The following is a 14,579-nucleotide window of genomic DNA, read 5'->3' as shown; positions in this document are numbered from 1 at the left end:
CGACTAAAGAGTGAAGCCAGGCGAATCAGATTAGTCATTAATGTGTCGAAGATAAAGTACATGATGGCAAAGGGCTCCAGGGAGGAATCAGCGCGCCCGCCACCTCGAATTTATTTTGACGTTGAGGGAATCGAGGCGCTTGAAGAATTCGAATACTTGGACTCACTGGTGACCGCCGACAACGATACCAGCAGAGAAGGTCAGAGACGCATTTCGGCAGAAAATCGAGCTTACTTTGGACTCCGCAGAACTCTACGATCGAATAAAGTTCGCAGTAACACGAAGTTAACCATCTACAAAACGCTGATTAGACCAGCCGTCCTCTATGGGCACGAAACATGGACCCTACGTGCAGAGGACTAATGCGCCCTTGGAGTTTTCGAACGGAATGTGTTGCGTACCATCTACGGCGGAGTGCAGATGGAAGACGGGTCTTGGAGAAGGCGAATGAACCACGAGCTGCATCAGCTGCTAAGAGAACCAACCATCGTCCATACCGCGAAAATCGGGAGGCTACGATGGACGGGTCACGTCATCAGGATGTCGGATAGCAACCCGACTAAAATGGTTCTCGAGAGTCATTCGACCGGTACAAGAAGACGTGGAGCGCAGCGAGCTAGGTGGGTCAACCAAGGGGAGGACGATCTGCGGACCCTACGCAGAGTGCGGAACTAGAGATAAACAGCCATGGACCGAGTGGAATGGAGACGGCTACTATGTAGGAACAGCAGAGGCTACCCCGGCCTTAGCCTGATCGGTTAGGTAAGTATGTTGGATGTTCCAACCAGGTGGTCTACCCGCCATTTTGCAGCCAATGCTCTAGTAAACCTAGCTGTATATTTTTGCTGTTAAATTTTCTCGAAATATTGACAAGTCAAACCACTGCGCAAACCAAAGGATCCGATTGGGCAGTGAGAGAAGGAGAAAGAGAACGTCGTCCACCTATCGTTCAGAAGCGTTTTGTTAAACACGAAGAGAACCTGTTTCGCAAACGTCTTTGAGACGCGTCGTGAGTAAGCTTGAAGGCTTAAAGGATGGATCCGATGGACTCCATCGCGAGAACCGAACCGATTGCCTTGATCTAGAATTGGGCAAGTGCAAAACTGACACAGTGTGTGTGTGATGTGCACACAAGAAAGGGTGGCGGTGCAGCATGAACATAAATTAAGCACACGAACGATCACGGAAAGGTGTCACCACTGCACTGAGCAGTCAGCAGCAGTGACTGTCATAAAACCCCGAACTTCCATCCATCAAGCTGTGGCATGGCAGGCAGCCAGTCGGTTGGTGGAGATTGCTGCGGTCACATTCATTTGATAAGTACAGCGCATGTGGAATGCTAATGAAGGGGTGATATTTTGGTGCTGCCGAATTTTTAGCGACGCAATTTCGTTTCGGTGTGTATCGACTACTATGGGGATTGTGGTTGCGTAGAAGCCGCAAATACCTTACACATTCTTTAATTTGTCCAGTTGGAATTGTGCGTAAGCTTCGCATAGCACAGTTGTTATGGGAAAGGAATCAATGTTTTTGGCATTGAAGGTTAATCTGTGAGTGTTACATAAGGTTGGAATGCGATTTGGAAAGAGTAGGGTGCGGGCACCGGTTTTGGCCAGTCTAAGGGAAATCATTTTTATAAAAATAACCAATAATCCTATGAAAACAATCAATGCGTCAAATGAAAGGTTTCAATCTATATTTTAAAGGAAAAATGCAGAAATCAAGCCAATACTTGATTTTTGTATTAAAAGTGGCACTGGCCAAAATAGAAGCTCTGCCGCAGTTTTGGCCATATTCTTAAGTTTGGTTTCTATTTTGGCCAATCACGTGTATTTCTTATGGGAGTGGCCAAATTAGAAGCACCCTGGCCAAAATAGATATATGGGAGCTGATTTTTTAAGGAAATATATTTTTTTCTCCTAGTTTTTAATCAAAATGTGTGGTTTTCACAGCTGTAATCATCATATTGTATTAGGATCTACTAGTAAAAAATAAATTTACGCCGATTTTGATCGCAACAGGCTCAATACCGCACTATGGCCAAAACTCCGGGCTGGCCAAAACTGAAGCTTCTACCCTATATGACAAACAAGGAATAGAAATAGAATTGGGAATAGCAGTGGGAATAAAAATTAGGAAAAACATGAAAATGAATATTAAAATAGAAATAAAAAAGGGAAAATCTGGTAACAGGAAGAATGAAGATATTAATAGTAAAATGCATGAAAATAAAAACAGAAAAAAGATGAATAAGAATAGAATAATAATGTGAAGTAAAGAAAACATGAGAATAAGCTGGAATAGGATTCAGGAAACATGTCATTAAAGTTGAAGTTCTTTAAAATATTTCTGAGCAAGTTGTTCTCAATTGAAGATTTTCGTTGAAATTGGGAAGCTTGAAACAACAATTTCACAAATGCGGAAATCCATTTATAGAATTTATTTTCCTGTGCTTCGCAATAATTTTCCAAAAACATTTACCACTTCCTTCCTGGTCCATCAATTTTCGCAAAATTGGTAGTTTCCTCTAATTGAGCTGTTGATCGACTTCCTCCTATTGACACCTCTTTCAAATGTCGGTTTCCGCCCCTTGTTAATCATCATTAAAGGTACTTATCCAATTGAACTCAATCCATCGCCAAACAAAGCAGCCAATTGAAAACCATCCTGCCATGCTGATGCCGACGCCACAAAGTTGCCCATTCAAAATCCAATCCAAGATACGTATTCTGCAAGGTTCAGTCATTTCACCATACCACTTACCTGCTACCTACTGCATGCAACCAATCTTGTCATTCTCTCGCGCACCGCATCCGAAATCCCCGAAACAAGTTGTCCGATTTATTCACACTTCCACGCGGAGCACCATCAGCGACGGCGGCAGTGACGGCTATGGTCATTGTCCGCACCATACGCGGAGTGGTGGGAATCGGGGTAAAACGCTTCCCAAGTAGCATTTTGATAACCAATTAGTCTTGTAGGGGTTTTAAGAACCGCCATAAAACCCAATACCTTTTATTTTGGTTTTATGATCGGTTTAAGAGCTTCTTCTAGTTCATTTGACTAAAAAATGTTACTCGAGTTAACTCTCAATCATCATAAAAACAAAATTGAACAGATTTTGTTTTATCACGGTTTTCAAAGCCTTTCTAAGAATAATTTGGCTTAAAATTTTATTTGAGCTAGACGCACCATTTGGTAAGACAAGCTTTAAGAAAATATGGAGTAGGCTTTGTATCACTTGGGACGTAATTTCAGAAAGAAAATTAAGAAGAAGAAAATAAAGAAGACAGTTCGGTACACTGCACCAAACAATGTTCAGGACCGAAGCATTGTTATTCCTTTCAGGATAACTTTCACCCCGCTCACCCCAACCACGACTCGCGAAAGATTCCATCTCAAAATTAACTCCTTAGCGTGGCGTGGCGCGGCCAGTGACGACCTTGACTCTATTTTTTGTCTCACTCTTACAGCGCTGCGCCATCCACAGACAGAACCGCGTTCGCCGCGGCTCGCGGTACTTAATCTCTCAAGAAAGCCGCAATTACAACATTTTCCTCTCGTCCGATCGTTTGCGCTTCCTTCGAACGTGATCGCGTCCGTCCATCCGTCCGACCATCCGTTCGTCCATCCACGCGGGCTTCCTCAACCGCACCGCGGCACGGCTGGTCGCGAAGCTTTTATTTTCTTTTCTGTTTTGCTTGCATTCACTTCTTCGATCTGCGAAGGTCGACTTGATCTCAAGACTCAAGAGAAGCTAGCCACTAAAGCCAGGCCGGGTCGGCGGAGCCAATAAACTTGATTTATCTGCGGCAAACAATAATAGAAACAGGGCGGAGTAGGGGGTTTGACCAACCAATTGGCATTTGGACGGATTTGGTTTGAAGTCAAACGAAGCGGCGCTAGTGGTAGGCTCTCACTCCATCGCAGCACTTGGACACAACGTAGATATAGAGTTGAGGAGCGAGCTTTCGATTTCTAGAGGCTGAATGAAGTGGCGCGCGTACACTAACCCTGGCGTCATCACCGCCGCCGTGACCTCAGTGCACGGTTGGACCGTTGTAAATATTACCTTGTAAGGAGGGACCGCGGGGACAGGGTGGCTCTTGAAGACAACACAACCCGTAGGTATGTAGTTGCTTGCAGTCCTCTTCATTATTGTGGCGTCGAAGTCATCGACGTTGTTGGCTTGTCAGTCAAACATTTCGAAAGACGTGCCACTGATGCTAAGCAGCGAGCCCGAGCTGCTTGTTTCATGCTAATTCTTGACTCACGCAGTGCTACTAAGCTACTGTGCTACTGTCCACCGTATTGTCTATTCGTCATGAATGGGTTGATTAATGTGAACATTTTCGATTCAGATGTTAACAATTCATTCATTTGCAGTACATCACATTTGAGAAAACACAAAATTGCAATAGAACACCACAATGATCGGTTTGAGGACGCCGCTCTTCATTTAGTTCTGGATACTGGGTTCACCGTAGAGTGCAGTAAGCTCGTGGTTCATCCTTTACAACTACACCCTGGATCGTCCTTAGCAAGTGTCCTCCTCTAGTATTACCCATATCTTGTGTCCGTAGACGACCACTGGTCATATAAGCGTTTTGTATATGGTGCATTTGAGGACCAATGCAGCGGAGGAAATGACTATTTTGGTGCAGCAGAGGACGGGAACGAACCAACTCCCACGCTGAGGGAAGTTAAGGAGGCCATCCACCAGCTCAAAAACAACAAAGCGACTGGTAAGGACGGTATCGCAGCAGAACTCATCAAGATGGGCCCGGAAAAGTTGGCCACCTGTCTGCACAAGTTAGCAGTCAAGATCTGGGAAACCGAACAGCCACCGGAGGAGTGGGAGAAAGGGATAATCTGTCCCACCCACAAGAAAGGCGACAAGTTAATGTGTGAGAACTTTCGAGCGATCACCATTTTGAATGCCGCCTACAAAGTGCTAACCCAGATCATCTTCCGTCGTCTTTCACCTAAAGTAAATGAGTTCGTGGGAAGTTACCAAGCCGGTTTCATCGACGGCCGGTCGACAACGGACCAGATCTTTACCGTATGGCAAATCCTCCAGAAATGCCGTGAATACCAGGTCCCAACGCATCACCTGTTCATCGACTTCAAAGCGACATACGACAGTATCGACCGCACAGAGCTATGGAAAATTATGGACGAGAACAGCTTTCCCGGGAAGCTGACTAGACTGATAAGAGCAACGATGGACGGTGTGCTGAACAGCGTAAGGACTTCAGGTGAACTATCCAGTTCATTTGAATCTCGACGGGGACTACGACAAGGTGATGGACTTTCCTGCCTACTATTCAACATCGCCCTGGAAGGTGTTATGCGACGAGCCGGGCTCAACAGCCGGGGTACGATCTTCACGAAATCCAGCCAATTTGTCTGTTTTGCGGATGACATGGATATTATTGCTAGAACATTTGGAACGGTGGCAGAACAGTACACCCGCCTGAAACGTGAAGCAGCAAAGATCGGACTGGTGGTAAATGCGGCAAAGACAAAGTACATGCTGGTAGGTGGGACTGAGCGAGACAGGACAAGCCTTGGCAGCAATGTTACGATAGACGGGGATACTTTCGAGGTGGTAGAAGAATTCGTCTACCTCGGTTCCTTGCTAACGGCTGACAATAACGTGAGCCGTGAAATACGAAGGCGCATCATCAGTGGAAGTCGTGCCTACTATGGGCTCCAGAAGAAACTGCGGTCAAAAAAAATTCACCCCCGCACCAAATGTACCATGTACAAGACGTTAATAAGACCGGTGGCTCTCTACGGACACGAGACATGGACAATGCTCGAGGAGGACCTGCAAGCACTCGGAGTTTTCGAGCGACGGGTGCTAAGGACGATCTTCGGCGGCGTGCAGGAGAACGGTGTGTGACGGAGAAGGATGAACCACGAGCTCGCTGCACTTTACGGCGAACCCAGCATCCAGAAAGTGGCCAAAGCCGGAAGGATACGATGGGCAGGGCATGTTGCAAGAATGCCGGTCAACAACCCTGCAAAGTTGGTGTTTGCTAACCATCCGGTTGGTACAAGAAGGCGTGGAGCGCAGAGAGCACGATGGGCGGACCAGGTGGAGCGTGATCTGGCGAGTGTTGGGCGTGACCGACGTTGGAGAGCTGCAGCTGCAAATCGAGTATTATGGCGGCAAATTGTTGATTCAGTATTATCATGAATTTGATGTTAACTAAATAAATGAAAAATGAATATGGTGCATTTGGTGTGGGGTGAATCTTTTTAGATTTCGCAGTTTCTTCTAGAGCCCGTACAAGGCCTGACTTCCGCTGATGATGCGCCTTTGAATTTCACGACTCACATTGTTATCTGCCAGGATCTGCGGTAGACAAATTCCTACACCACCTCGAAGGTATCCCCATCTATCGTAATATTACTATCCAGACGGATCCGGTCGTGTTCGGTTCCGCCTGCCAACCCGACCTTTGCTGCTTCGCATTTCTGGCGGGTGTACAGCACTGCCACCATTCCAAAAGCTCGTCGCATCACACCTTCCAGAGTGATGTTGAAGAGTAGACAGTAGAGTCCGTCACCTTGACGCAGTCCCCGGCGAGATTCGAATAAACTGGATAGTTCACCCGAAACCATTACGCAGTTTTACACACCGTCCATCGTTGCTTTAATCAGTCTAGTCAGCTTCCCAGGAAAGCCGTTTTCATTCACGCAGTCGATACTGTCGTATGCCGCTTTGAAGTCGATGAACAGGTGATGCGTTGGGACCTGGTATTCACGGCATTTCTGGAGGATTTGCCGTACGGTGAAGATCTGGTCCGTTGTCGATCGGCCGTAGATGAAGCCGGCTTGATAACTTAACTTCCGACGAAATCATTCGTTTTAGATGACAGACGACGGAAGATGATCTGGGATAGTACTGTGTAGGCAACATTCAAAATAGTGATCGCTCTGAAGTTCGCACATTCCGAGTGGTCGCCATTTTTGTGAATGGGACACATTAGCTCTTCCTTCCACTCCTCCGGTGAACTGCTACCGGATTCAGAAGCCTCCGGATTCAGATTATCAACCAACAGGGGGCCAACTTTTCCACACCCATCTTGATAAGTTCAGCTGCGATACAATCCTTACCAGCTGCTTCGTTAGTTTTGAGCTGATTAATGGCATCCTTAACTTCCCTCAGCGTGAGAGTTGGTTCATTTCCGTCCTCCGCTGCACTGGCGTAGTCGTTTCCTCCTTTGCCGTGGTCTCTAGTGCCTACGTTCTCCACGCCATTAAGGTACTGATCGAAGTGCTGCTTCCACCTTTCGATCACCTCACGTCCTTTCATCAATAGGCCTCCGTCCTTGTCCCTGCATATTTCGGCTCGCGGCATGAAGCCGTTGCGGGATGCGTTGAGCTTCTGATAGAACTCCCGTGGTTCTTGAGAACGGCATAGCAGGTCTATTTCTCCGCACTTCTAGGCGGCGCTATTTCTCCTGAAAGAAGCGGGTCTGCTGTTTCCGCTTCTGTTTGTAACGTTCCACGTTCTGTCGGGTCCCTTGCTGCAGCATTACCGCCCGCGCTGCGTGCTTCTCCTCCAAGATCGTTTTGCGCACTTCGTCGATTCCGTTTCACGTACCCGATGGTGCTCTCGGCTGCGTCGTTGATGGCTGCTTTCACTGAAATCCAGCAGTCCTCTAGAGGGACTTCATCGAGGTTGCCCTCATCTGGCAACGCTGACTCGAGATTCTGTGCGTTTGCTGAAGCGACGTCCAGTTGTTTTAGTCGCTCTAGATTGTACCGTGGCAGTCGCCTGTACCATATATTGTTTATGACGGAAAGTTTTAGGCGCAGTTTTACCGTCAACCAAATTATGTTCCACACTGGCTGGTGGAATTGGAGAAGGGAAATCGTTGGAATGGGTAGAACTTCGTAGACTCCCTTCTTGGTAGTGGACTGTATGGTTCGAGCTTGGAATGCAAGAAAACCGTTTAATTGGGCAGAATTCATAGACGTGAAGGACGATTCCCTTACTGGACACTTGAACAGTTAACTTGGTCTTAGCACTTGGACTTGGAACTGAAACACTACTTCACTTTACTTGACACTTTCTCTTTATTTCACTTTTTTCACTTCGATACGATTGTGATACAAAACTATTTCAACCGTGAATTTAATCAGTTCAAGCGTAAAGAAAGTGAAAATAAAGAGAAAGTACCAAGTGAAGTTAAGTAGTGCTTCTACTCCAAGTACCAAGTTCCAAAGTGTCTAGTGATCTCCAGAAAGGAAATCGCCCTCCACGTTTAAGAAAGTCTTTCCAATCCAACGGTTTCCTTAGATTCCAAGCTCCACTGTTAAGAAGGAAGTCGTCCACCAAGTCTACGAAGTTCTTCCTAACCAGCGATTTTCCTTCTCCAATACCACCAGACTGTGGAACATAATTTGACCTAAACAGTATAGGCATGAGAGTACGTCACCTTGTGGCAGTCCTCGGCCAAATCTGAATGAACTGGAAAGTTCAACCAAAACCCTTACGCAGTTTTGTACACCTTCAATCGTTGCTTTAATCCGTCTGGTCAGCTTCCCAGGAAAGCCGTTCTAGTCCATAATTTTTCATACATCTGTGTGGTCGAGACTGTTGTATACGTCCTAAGAATCAATGAACAAGTGATCCGTTGCGATGTGGTACTCACGGCATTTTTAGAGGACGTGGAGTACGGTGAAGATCTAGTCCATTGTCGGCTGGCCGCCGATGAAGCCGGCCTGATAACTTCCCACGGACTAGTTTAGTTAAAGTGACAGACGACGGGAGATGATCTGGGATAACACTTAGTAGGTGGCAGCCAAAACGGTGATTTCTCGGAAGTTCCCACATTCCAAATGGTCGCTTTTCTTGAGAATGAAGCATGCTACTCCTTCCTTCCATGCATCCGGTAGCGGTTCGGTTTCCCAGATCCTAACATTAAATCGGTGCAGACAGATGACCTATCACTAACGTGTGCAGCTTTTTTTGTTCTCAATTATTCTCCTTGATAAACACTAGAAAGAGTGAGTTGATAAAGGGAACAAGTACCTTCTCTTCCGTCTTTCTCTTTCTTATGCTACCTTAGATGGACGAGGAAGTAAAATTACAAAACTGCGCACGCTAATGTGTGATCCCGATAAGTGCAGATGCGGTACCAGCTGGGGTCGGTAACTTCCCTAATCGTGGAAGTCGGATCATTTCCATCCGCTACTGCACTGAGCGTAGTTGTTTCATCCGAGTCCTTGGTCTCTCATGCCGATATTCACTGTGCACGAAACTTGGGTCATAGACATCATCGATCCAGGGAAATCCTAGAAGGTTTCATGGGATTTCAAGAGGATTTCAGATGGTTTCAGTAACGTTTCTGGGGAGTTTCAGAGATTTTTCAGGCTTTCAGGGCTTTAAGGAAGTGAAAAGCTCCGAAAACCCTCTAAACGTCACTGAAACCCCCCGTGATGCATACAAAACCCTTATCAACCACCCTAGAACGCTCCTAGAGCTCCGATAATCTCTCCTGAAGCCTAGTCTGGAGCGCTGTTCTAACCCACTGAAACGTCCTTAAAATCTTACAGTTTCTTAAAAATACATATATTCCAACCAAAAGGACGGCAACCTATTTTTTCACTATTGTGTTTGACAGGTTGGATTGTGCCTCCTTACGTGGAGCATAAATTTATGCTCCAGCCAAAATATTCACCAACACTTTCGTGAAATTTGAATGTTTACCTTTTCACGAGGGATATCGGTGCAAAACGCTTACGGCCAAACGACATTCGGCCAAACGGCATTCGGCCAAATGGCCGGACACTGAGTGAATGTTGGTATTAGTGAGCACTGGTTGCGCATGATAAGCGGCAACAAAATCAGATCACCGTAGCACCCCCGTGATTACAACTGAATACCCATCATGGCTTCAATAAATGTCTCCAAATTCCTTGGAACCCACTATAACGATTCTGAAGTTTCCCTGAAAGACCCGTGAAACCCACTGAAATGCTCCTGAAGCCACCTGAATCTCCTAAATATTGATGAAACGCTACCGGAACCCCTTCAAACCCCTTGAAACCACTCTAGAACTTCTTAAACGCCCTGAATTGCTCCAGAAGTCTCCCTGAAAACTCCACAGTATACCTCTGAACGCCCCTAGAACGCTCTCAAAATCCCTTGACACCCCCTATTTGATCTCGCACCGCACTCAGCATCGCGTTGGTGCATATACGCACGCATATCACCGCTGTACGCATATTCAATTGCCCCAGCCCGCGGGTCACTGTAATTGGTGACGCCTACTAGATCTCTAGTAGTTGCCTCCTGTACAACATGTTATTGTAAAAGTACTATCTCACATCCACCCTCTTCTCAGGAATAAAATAGTTATTTATGTAACGAGTTGCAAAAAGTTGATTTTTTCAGCACGAGTCGAACATTTATCCAACGAGGCTTGCCGAGTTGGATAAATACGAAGAGTGCTGAAAAAATCGAGTTTTGCAACGAGTTCCATACAAAATTTTATGCAATGATTTTTTTCATAATGCAACCCATTTGAGTTGCATAATGTTCATAATGCAACTCAAATGAGTTGCATTATGAACATTATACAACTATTTTTCATTATGCAACTCATTTCAGTTGCATAATGAGCCAGTTCGGAAAAATTGGCCATTATGATACCAAAATGAGTTATATAAAATGTAAATTATGATACTGAATTGCACAAATGTATTTTTAGCGCAAGGAAAAAAAATCCTTACCCCAGTATGAAAGTTTTCTACTTACAATCTTACGACACACGGTGTCAAAATTTCGATTAATATCGAACTTCAATGTACCTCGGATTTTTCTTCATAGAGTGCGGTAGTCCAGACACACTGTGAACTGATTTTTTAAACTATCGCCATGAAGCAGAATTTCTTGTATGGATTGCACGTGTCATCCAGACATACCGTGGACTAGGATGCGCTGTGAACAAAGGGGCGGTCATCCGGACATTTTTTTTATTCCTTGTTGGGTATATAAGTCACTGCGACCAGTTTTTAGATCTATTGTGACATCCGGACATACCGTGGACTGTTTTTTATTGTCGACTACTTTTACCCGCAATCAAATTTGTCATCACAGGGCTCTTTGATGTGATGACTGGCCGGATGATGTAATGACTGCTGTGTGTTATTTGCACCGCGTTTGAATCTCGACTTGGAATGTAGTCGCCATAATTGTGCTTTTCATGCAACGCACAATACTAGATTACGGTCATCTGGACACGTTGCGAACATGGGTGCGATCATCCGGGCATGCTGTGGTATGTTTTTTTTTTACTGTCGCCAAGAGACAATTACTAGAGCGAGGTCATCCAGACAAGCTGTGGACAAAAGTACGGACATCCGGAAATAAGGTGGACTAGGGTGCGGTCATCCGGACCCGCTGTGGGCTGTTTTTTATTGTTATCAAGAGACAATTACTAAAGTGCGGTCATCCAGACACGCCACTAGGGTGTGGTCTTCCAGATACGCTGTGGACTAGGGTGCGGTCATCCTGATGACAACGAGGGTCACTGTGATTGCTGACGCCCAGGCCCGCGCATAGAAGTGTCGCCAAGGGGGGTGTGACGACGAGTTAAACGAGAAGGAATGATAAAAAAGTTAGGAAAAGATTTTGTCCAGACTCGAACCATGGACACCAGGAGTATTATCTACTCACCTTACATACTACAACAAAAGTTCTGTGAGAGAATCGATACTCAACACACCATAAAAGCTACTGAAGTTACTTGTTACTTTATTGCACCTTCTTTGTCACAAGTTAGAGAACTGTCAAAATGAAAAGACGCGCAAGTTTTCTGTAACGCATATGGAACCTAATCTGAACAAACAAACCAGAGTTAGATGTTTCATGCATGTTACATAACACATTTAATTTAAGCTGACTGTATTGCGAGCAATATGTAAGCTCCGGCTCCACAGATCGATGTCCAACACGTGGTAATTTGTGATTTCTATGAAACAAAGCCGCAACTTTACGGGTTTCGGAGTTTAAATGCAACTCAACTGACAAGATGGAAGTTTCGTGTGCTTCTAGTGCAACTCAATTAGACCAAAGCATAGAAAGCCACATTCTGCATGATGTTGCAGGTGCTGCTTGGGATGCGTACATGCTCCCATTTAACCGCGTGTAAAGTGTGCGTATATCGTCTCCACTTTTGCATCCTATTCAACATCATATGCGATCGTGCGGTGACTGGGTAGGTTCCAGGGGAACTAAGTGAAACTGGAGAGGTCAAAAGATGTGCGGAGAAAACTCACGGAATTTCAGTGGTGTAAGAGGAGGTTCTAAAAGAATTTTGAAGGCATTTTAGGTAATTTCAGGGCGATTTCCGGGTTTTGAAGGGTCTCAGATGCGTTATATGGAGTCTGTGAAGAGTATCGAATGCGTTTTGAGAAATTTCAGAGGAGCAATTAACGGGTTTCAGATGTGTTACAGGTGATTATAGGGGCGTTTTGTAGAATTTAAAAGGGTCTCAGGGGCATGGCATGAGGTTTTGAGGCGGTTTCCGGGGCTTTTAGAGACATTTCATGATGTTTCATATGATTTTCATCGGGTTTAATAGGCGTTACAGGACTCCAGGAACATTGTACAAGTTTTCAGGGGCGTTACAGGGTGTTCAAAGGGATTTCAGAGATTTCTACTTTACTCATTCAGCCAGGCCCGAAAATATCTACATCGCATGAGTCTTTGTTTTGTTAGACATAGGCCGTAACTTCTCAGTTGAGAGTTGAGAACCACTGCTCCATTGGTGGCTATGCTCCTCGGAATGAACAATCCAAAAATCATTGTTTCCATTTCCTCACACGCTCATGCACGGGTATTTAGTTCCACCAAGGAGCACAAGACCTGTCCAGGGATCAAGGACTTCGTCTGTAAACTAACAAACCTGATGCCGCTAGTAAGCTGAGAGAGGAATTCATCTATATATTTCAGAGACCGGCGAGTTAGTATTGAGGAAGTTTAACGCTCAAATGGAGTCTCTAGAACTTCGATCTCTAGAAGTTGGTTACTTATATCTTTGTACCATCACTGCAGTGCACTGATTGTGAAAAAAAATCATCACAGAAACAAATCGACCGCCTATCATATTGTTCAACCTTTAAGAATCAATGCCTAACCGCCATATGGAAAGCAATCGAGTTTGCAAGACACAGCCGAAAGAAAAAGAAAGCAACAAGAAACTCAACGATTAGGCTTGCTGCAGCTTCAACAGCCAAGCAGCATATTAGAATAGACCATGGTTTTGAAATCCTTCCAGCTGCTGCCGGTCCAAGCCACGGCGAGGTAAATTTCATTAAAGTTTTTTTTCCTGCCATAGAGGCTTTTTCTCCCCGATAGAGGCAGTCAGCTGAGCTGATGCCGATGATGGTGGTGCAGTGCAGCAGGGAGCATGTCGAAAAAACGCTCACAAAAAACGTCGATATTTGGAGTGTTTAGAGTAGCTGTTTACCGCTCGGCTCGGGTCGGCTAGTTAATGGAAATACATAGTGATTGTCCGGTCTCCGGCATATCGAAGCTATGAACAAACAGTTAAATATGACGACAGAATCGATTCGTTGTACGCCAGAGGGTACTTTAACGAGATGGTAAGCCGATTGTGCTGTGCTGCCTGCGAGTCAGCTGAAAGCGCATTTTATCGTGCCAGTCCAGAGGACGACCAGTTTTCCAGTTCGCCCAGTTGTGCCAAGATCGAAAGTCGCTATTTTTATCTGAAGCGATTTATACGCGCGCACCGTTTCAAGAATTCCAAAGTTTTGGGAAATTGAAGGTTGCGGTGATGGCTTCTTATCCACCGTAGTGGTAAGAAGCAGATGCAGAATCACTTCACACTCAAGGAGATCAACAATCTTGAGTTCGATGGGATGCAGCGAACAGTGGGCGCAATATGCGCGAAAGATGGTCAATGATTTATTTGGTTTAAATTTGTCTATCCTACAGTTTCAGTTCTGCACACTTGAGATCCGTTGAATGGCATTCAGTCAAATTACCCAAATCCAATGATAAATTCTTGAAATTTTGAAGGATAAATTAATGAATAATTGAATAGACTAACTTGACTTCCTATTCCATCAAACCATTACTAGTTTTGTGGCAGTTTTGAGTCATGAGTTGAAGTCTCATCAGAAGGATGGTTTTCATCTGTTTTAGAAAATTTCAGTATGGTCGTTGAAGGGTTGACAATATGGACGGATATGATCGAAAACTCAATTTTAACCATAATTCGGTAACCGTTCACTAAGGCCCTTATTGACCTTGGCGACAGGTGTCTAGATATCCACATTCGCTACAACGAAAGACCTTCATGCAACGACAAGTGACGAGCCACTAGGTTTCATGATGCCAAAAACCGTCCGTTAAACAATCAACACCTCACCAGCAAGCCAAACACCACCGGACAGAACCTAACATAGGCGTCGTCATCCGAGTGGATAAGTAGTTATCTAAACGCAGAATAGAAGGCAATATCATATAACAATGCGGACTAATGAGGGGTTCGCGGGTGTGATTCAAGTCGCCTGGTCACGCTTCAAAT

At 45.1% G+C, this 14,579-nt stretch overlaps 1 protein-coding gene across 1 annotated transcript in view; it reads left to right on the top strand.

Moving 5' to 3' along the window:
* The window catches only part of LOC109402089 (uncharacterized), a 157,069-nt gene that overhangs the window by 82,589 nt on the left and 59,901 nt on the right, over window positions 1–14,579 (top strand). The gene's annotated exons all lie outside the window — the stretch shown is intronic.

The sequence above is a fragment of the Aedes albopictus genome, chromosome 1 (assembly GCF_035046485.1).
Source record: "Aedes albopictus strain Foshan chromosome 1, AalbF5, whole genome shotgun sequence".
Classification (NCBI taxonomy): Eukaryota; Metazoa; Arthropoda; class Insecta; order Diptera; family Culicidae; genus Aedes; species Aedes albopictus.
The sequence above is the reverse complement of the archived record's forward strand: the minus strand, read 5'-3'. Positions and strand labels throughout refer to the sequence as shown.